Source organism: Camelina sativa, chromosome 8 (genome assembly GCF_030686135.1).
Source record: "Camelina sativa cultivar CO46 ecotype springtype chromosome 8, ASM3068613v1".
Taxonomy (NCBI): Eukaryota; Viridiplantae; Streptophyta; class Magnoliopsida; order Brassicales; family Brassicaceae; genus Camelina; species Camelina sativa.
In genome coordinates this window covers 11,621,673-11,629,285 of record NC_141887.1, presented here as the reverse complement: position 1 = coordinate 11,629,285, position 7,613 = coordinate 11,621,673, and the positions used below count along the sequence as shown (strand labels likewise).

Here is a 7,613-nt window from a genome sequence, read left to right as displayed (position 1 = left end):
ATTAACTAAAATTAATTCATTTTAAAATAGTATGAAGAATAATATAAATTTTTTAGTAAATAATAAAATTAATAAATATATATAAATGAATTAAGTAAAATAAATAAAAATTTTAAAATAGTAAAAATAATACTATGAATTTGTTTTAGTAATAATGTTATTATTCAAATTATAACCAAAAATGATCATATTCCAAAATTTAGAATGGGTTAATGAGTTTTAGAATAAGATATATTATCAAGTGGAGCTACAATTTTAATATATATATATAAAACAAGCTCGAGATTTCATCAATTTTATCAAATGATTTTAACCCAAAATATTGACAAAACAACAAATATAAAGTACATTATGTTTTTTGGAGAAGACGAAGTTGAGGTTGCATCACAAAATTAACATATGCAAATAACATATGAAGTTTTAGAAAAATATGTAACTTGGATTAATGACTAGATATTCATTGTCGGGTTTAAATGTTTCACCATTTAGACATTCTTGACTTGGTCAGAAATTCTATTATGGTAGATGATGCACTTGGACAATCCCATTACAGCGACATAATATTAAAATTGTTCATGAAACTTTGTATATTTGCATTTATTGTGTGATATCGATATGTTTAAATGGACTCTATAATTAGATCAATAATCCACATTCGACGTTAGAATTTTTTAAAATATGTTTTCATGGGATATAAATATGGAATAAACTCTTCTAAGGATAAAAGGTTAGAAGATTGTCGACAATATTGTTTACTCTTCCAGTAGGGTTCTTAAGTCATTTTTTGTTATTAAAGGATATATTGTTGATTTGCCAGAAAAACATTATTGTGACACTAGACAATATATGTTATATATAGATTAGTAAAATAAGTATGGTGTTTATATAGATTTATCTTTTAATCTTTAAATAATTATAGTTATATTCAATGATTTTTATTGATAAAAAATTTTAAAATCTCACGCAAATAGATGTCACAAAAAAATATTATCTTCAATAATATATTTGTTGTATATCACTTAGTAAAGTAAGTTCAGTGTTTATATAAATTCATATTCAAAAGTTGGAATGATTATATTTGAGTTCAACAATTTATATAGATAAAAAAAAATTAAAATCTCTCGCATGTGCGGGTACAAATTCTAGTATATATATAAATACATTACAGATAACTTTTTTTTTGTTTTATTATTTTTAATCGATTGGTTACGTGTATATATATATATAAATCTTTGTTTGGTATAATATCAAAATATTATTGTGGCTCAATGGTAGAGAGCTTGTAATTAAATCCAAAGGTAGGCATTTTGAATCCTGCTGGGCTCAAAATATTTTGTTTTAAAACGACATCGTTTTGGCTTAACAGAGATTCTGACGGAAGTTAACTCCGTCATTGTCGTTTAACCGAAAATTTAACGTTAGGCCTCAAATGGTTTAGTCAACAAAAGTTATCTATTTTTTAAAAAAATCAACAAAAACTTAATTATTTAAATGACATTTCAGAAGTTATGATTTTTTTACCGTAATTTGAAAATTTGTTTTTTTTTTTGACATTTTTCCCCTTTTTCTTTCCTTTTTCTGCAGTTATTGTGGTGATATTTACTATTTAAAAACTTCTAGTAAAAAACACAAAACGTAAAACAGAAAATAAATAAATATACGATTACGGGCATAAAAAAGGAAAACAATAACAAGATCTAAGTTTGACCCGATCATTACAATATCTATATAAATGCATTCTACTCTCTCGTTCTCTATTTCTCTAATTTTCGATTTCTCTCGCTGCTCTCTCTATCTCTTTGTCTCGGTAAGAAACATTATGCCGTAGTCAAGCGCGTCTGAGTCCACAATGAAGAAAGGAACAAAACGAAAAATCGAAACTAAGAAACGAGAAACCAAACAGCAACGAGCCGTGGCTTGCTCTAAACGCCGTCAAACTGTCTTTTCCAATGCCGCCGATCTCTGTCATCTCTCCGGAGCCAACATCGCCGTCTTCGTAACCTTTCCCTCAGAGATCTCCAACGTTGTTTACTCCTTCTCCGGCTACTCTCCTGCCCACGAGATCGCTGATTGTTACCTAAATCGCAAGCCACCTCCTAAGATTGAAGTTAAACCCCAATCCAAATTAGGGTTTTGGTGGGAAGACCCTGATCTATACCATTCTTGTGATGATCTCTCTGAGTTAAACATCCTCGAGGATCGTATAGAGAGAGTGAAGAAGCATGTGATGGCTTGCCTTGAGAAGAAAGAAAAATTGCAATCTGTTTCAAACACCGAACAAAACCCTAACACTTATTCTCTCGACGAGGATTATGATCGAGGTTTTGATCTAAACTCTAGCCCTTCTACGTAGGAACTTATTCTCTCTTAAATTCTTTTCTCGTATCCCCTGTTGTAATATTGATTTTTTTTTTATATATACAGTATTTTAAATCCAAAATTTAACAAAAACCTTTTAACCCTTTAGAGCATCTCCATCAATGAATTTAAAGAAATTGCTTGAAAATTATTTTATTATAATTTTTTTAAAAAGTTATATTAAGAATTTCTTAAAACTGTAAAATTTAAAGGGTCCTCCATTGATAGTTCATAGTTGCTAAACATGAAAATCAACAAGATATGGTTTTGGTAGAGAACACAACCAAGTCTACGAAAAGGCTAGTGTGCATCTATATAGTATTTGTTTCATATCCTCAAAGCTAAGGCCTAAAATTGAACAATTTGATTATATAACTGAAGGTTTGAGAAGTCTTCTTACCAGATTAAGATCAAATTGATGCAGAGAGATGATGATGATGTTCAAATTGATTTAATAAAAACAGGCATTGGCGAAGCAGTAACATTACATGGAAGATTGCGACACCAGAGCGGAAAAAGTCCCTTGTGGAAGCTGCATATGGAGAGATAGAAAGACTCAAAGTGAGACAGCCAAGAAGATGATTCTCAGCTGCCTAAATGGTCACCGTCTTGTTGTTTGCAAAACCTGTAATCATATCAAAAGATACCACAGCTTAATAATAAAAATAAAGTTTACATATTCTTCTACAAAGTCAATCACATAAGAGCAATAAACCAGCAAATATACAAATTCAACACAAAATGCAAAGGCAAGAACACAAAACTGAACCTTTTTCTTCAGGTAAGAAAGATGACTATATTAGTGTCACACTTATAACAGATATGCTACCTCTCAATCTCTCATAACAAGTGATTGTCATCTCCAAGTCACCACGGTTCTTATAGATGACACCCATGTTACAATATGCTTCAGCATACATAGGCCTCGTAAGTGCAGCCTTCTCGTAGCAGCTCAAGGCATTGTCATATTGCATCATCTCGTACTCGTAGCAATACAAATCAGGTAAATTGCTTTATCCTATCAGAGTTCCTTTCCTTCTCTTGAACAGAGGTTTCATCATCCATGTCTTATGGCTTTGAACTCTCAATTACAGTGAAAGCATAGTCTGAGAATCAATTATATAAATAACAAAATAACATTGAACCAGAGAAATCATAAATCTCATAGCTAAAAAGCCTAAAAGTCAACTCGAAATCTCTAGGAATTTACTTGTAATTAAGGTTTCTTTCTCTTTCCAAAGAGATGACAGCGAGAGATATAGCAAGAATAAGATGGAATCACCGTCAATTTGCCGGGTATATGGCACAGAAATTGTCGTTTCTAGCAGGAGTTTCATCTTCTTCCTCAACTATCAATTTGGCCACCGACGCTCGTAGATGTCTTTGTTCCTGTCTCTGTTCTCTTTATCCTCCTTGAATGACTAAAGTTATCGACTTTTTTCTGGTGGTGCTGCTGATCTGATGTTTTGAAGAGTAGAAATGAAGAAAAGACCAAAACCCACTTCGTTTCCTTTGGCTAAAACTCTGACCGTAAGCAGCAGCCGTCGATTTGCTTCTCTTGTAGATCAGATTAGCTGAAGAAGAAGAACAGGAATAGAAAAGAGTCGATTGCTGGAAGGTCACTGAAAAAAATTATAATCTTGCGTGCCACTTTCGAGTCTGCATGCCGCGGCGCCCATAATAAGATATTCTCATTATAGCCTTAATGAAATTATTGAATTTAATTAATTGTAAAAATAAAATAAAAACCAAAAAAAACAAAAGCTCTTCCGCGAGCTCGTTCCTCTCCATTTGAGCTCGATCCAGTCCCCTGCTGCTGTTCGACAGCGCTCTGGCTTTGACGCAACAACATCGCACCTCGTCCTTCTTGCACTTCTCATCTGTGTTGCTTAATTCATGTAAGTGATTCAGTTATTAATTAGGTAATGTACATTTTAAAAATTTTAGGGATTTGATGTGGAGAATTTGTTGTTTTAGTATGTAGATTGGATTGGTAATCGTATTTAAAGAAACGATTAGGTATTTGCATTGGTAGTTATAGTATGTTGTTTCTGAATCAGGTTGAATCAAGAGAATCCCCATCCCTGAGTTTTGACAAAAGCTGCAGACAAATAGAAATTAGCGATAATAGAATAACTGGTAAACATGGTACAATTGAGAGATAGAAGAACAAGTGGTAGAAGTGGTCCAACTCCGGCTTTGTAATTGTCTTTTATATGCTTATATTTCCATGAGGCGATGAAGAGGAATAACCACACAAGCTTACATTATGACATTGGAGGGCACTATTCAGAGCATGAGTGGATTTCCGGAAATCCATTATATACTATTTTATTTAAGACATCATCTTTGGAGAATATAATGTATTTGGTGTTAGTAGATAAGATACGGAAGAAGAGCACAATAGATGAAGCCGCAAGAAAGCCGAAATTGAGTTACCGTCAATCTAAAGCTCAGAAAGAGTCAAATATTGAAGATTATGATGACGTATATGTATATTTAACGTCAGTGGATACAAATGGAATTAAACCAGTTTTGCATACAGGTGGACTTAAACCAGTTTTGCATGTGGAGTTGTTAAATGGTGTCGAGCAACTGTCAAGAGTGGAGCATGGAAGTTCTGTTGGTGTGAATTATGAGGTTGTTCATGATGTGGAATCATTACTGTTTTTAGAGAGGGGGAAAGATCACAACAAGAGCCGATTATTGAAGAACATATTATTGAAGAACTGATTATTGATCAACCGATTATTGAAGAGACAATGGAGAATGCTGAGACAATGGAGATTGTTGAAAATGTTGTCAATGGAAATTGTGAGAATGTAGTCGGTTTGGATAACCATGTGGATTCTGCTGAGGATGCTAGGTATAAATATGTTGAGCCTCCACGTCATGTAGAAGTAAGCCATGAATTTAAAGAATGAGATGATGGTACTGGTCTTGAAATATTTTAAGAATTTTCGTCCAAAGAAGCAGTATGGGATTTGCTTAATAGGACTGCAAATAAGAACTTTATAGTGTGAAGACAGTTAAGTCTGACACGAAGCGACTTATGGTAGAATGTAGTCAAGCTTCGAAAGGTTGTGAATGGTATTTACGAGTTGGAAAAATTAAGGATTCTGATTTTTAAAGTGTCAAAATACATAAAAACATGCATACATGCTCTCGGTCTGACAGTACAACCTATATAAAACAAAAAGGCACACCACGACTAGTTGCATCTGTTTTGCATGAAGATTATCCAGGTATATTTGATACCCCGACTCCTAAAAACATCATGAGTATAGTTTGAGGTAGACTTGGTTTGCATTGTTCATACTCCACCGCCTTGAGAGGCAAAAAACATCATGTTAAAGATGTGCGAGGGAGTCCTGAAACAAGCTACAAGAATTTGGAATCTTATCTACACATGTTATGAATGGTGAATCCTGGGACAATAACAAGTGTCGAGTTGGACGAAGAAAAAAGGTTCAAGTTCCTATTTATTGCTTTAGGGGCTAGCATTGAAGGGTTTAGGGAAATGAGAAAGGTAATAGTTGTTGATGCAAGATTTCTGAAGATAGTGTATGGTGGTATGTTAGTTTTCGCAACAGCTCAGGATCCTAATCATCACCATTACCCCATTGCGTTTGGTGTGATTGATACTGAGAATCATGTTAGTTAGCCATGGTTTTTCAACAAGCTGAAAACTGTCGTACCGGATGATCATGAATTGGTTTTTATAAGTGACAGGCATAAAAGCATAATATATGTTGTCTCAGAGGTGTACCCAAGTGCAAGGCATGCACAATGTATATATCACTTGGCTCAAAACCTTAGAGACCATGTAAAGATTGACAAGGATATAACTTTGGATAAATTCAATGAACACACTCATATTTATACTAAGAATGATTTCGAGAGAGATTTTATGGATTTTAGATGTAGGTTTCCTAATGCCGCTAAGTATCTAGATGAAAAGATTGGGTTGGAAAAATGGACAAGATATCATTTTGAAGGAGATAAGTACAACATCGACACTAGCAACGCAGCAAAATCAATAAACAGTGTGTTTCGTGAAGCAAGAAAGTTCCATTTGTTGCCTATGATTGATGCTATTGTTGAGAAATTTTCTGAATGGTTCAACAAACATAGGAAAGATCATGTTGGTGCATCAGACACAAGGAAACTGGTGCCTTATGTGGAGAATGAATTGCATGAGCGTTATGTAGTTGCAGCTCGTTTAACAGTGACTTAAACAGCTACCACCTTGAGTACAGCGTTATAGGTCTAGATGGGAAGACTTATTTGGTGGACTTGAAAATAAAAAGTTGTTCTTGCAGATGTTTTGATATTGACAATTACCCATGTGTCCATGCCATGGCCGCAGTCAGAAACCTCATGAGGAGAGATGGAATAACAGTGCATATTGAAATGCATGATCTCTGCTCAATATATTACTTGATTGAGACGTGGCATTGGCATATTACAAAATAATTTATGTTGTACCGCATGAGTCTGACTGGAATGTTCCTGCTGCAATTCGACAATTAATCGCTAAACCGCCGAAATACACTAAAATTGGTGGTGGAAGATCTCAAGAAAAGAGGTTCCCATCTACTGGGGAACGTCGTCGTAAGAGGAGAAGACAAATGAAGTTTAAGACTGGCATAAACTTCGATAAGTGGTTGCAGCCTCCAAATCCCGCTGAACAAACTGGGGACACCTAAGTTTATTTTCTGTATCTATGTTTTGTGTTGTTTATCGCAGAACTAATTGTAACTTTTGACAATCTAAGTTCTTCATTTTATGTATGTGTTATGTGTTGGTAATTCGCAAAACCAGGTTCATATGGGGGCAACTAAGAATATCATTTGCTTATTATTATCACATAATAAGGTTCAACTGGAACAACTTAGAGGTTCAACGGGAACAACTAGTAGATTCAACAGGATCAACTAGTAGGTTCAACAAGAACAACTAAGACCATTTTATTTGTTGTGTATCAATGTCTTCTATCGCAAATATGTATTCTGCTGAAATAAAGATAAATTAGAGGTGAGAAGGAGTCCATAACATCAAAAAATATTGTGAGTTTGGAAAATTATGATATCGTTAAAATTTTCCAACAAGAACCTCTTTAGTGATGAATTATCATGGAACCAAATGTGACCAACTTTAATCCCTAAAGGTTAAGTAAAGTCCAACTAAGAAAACACGAAAATCTTTATAAAGTACAACTATCTTAGTATAGGAACAACTGGACACTTAAGTAC

At 33.9% G+C, this 7,613-nt stretch overlaps 2 pseudogenes; both read left to right on the top strand.

The window, feature by feature from the left end:
* The first annotated feature begins 1,819 nt into the window (after window positions 1-1,819).
* LOC104709481 (agamous-like MADS-box protein AGL97) lies at window positions 1,820-2,371 on the top strand (annotated as a pseudogene).
* A 2,749-nt stretch (window positions 2,372-5,120) lies between these two features.
* On the top strand, window positions 5,121-6,682 carry LOC147939954 (uncharacterized; annotated as a pseudogene).
* Window positions 6,683-7,613: the final 931 nt, after the last annotated feature.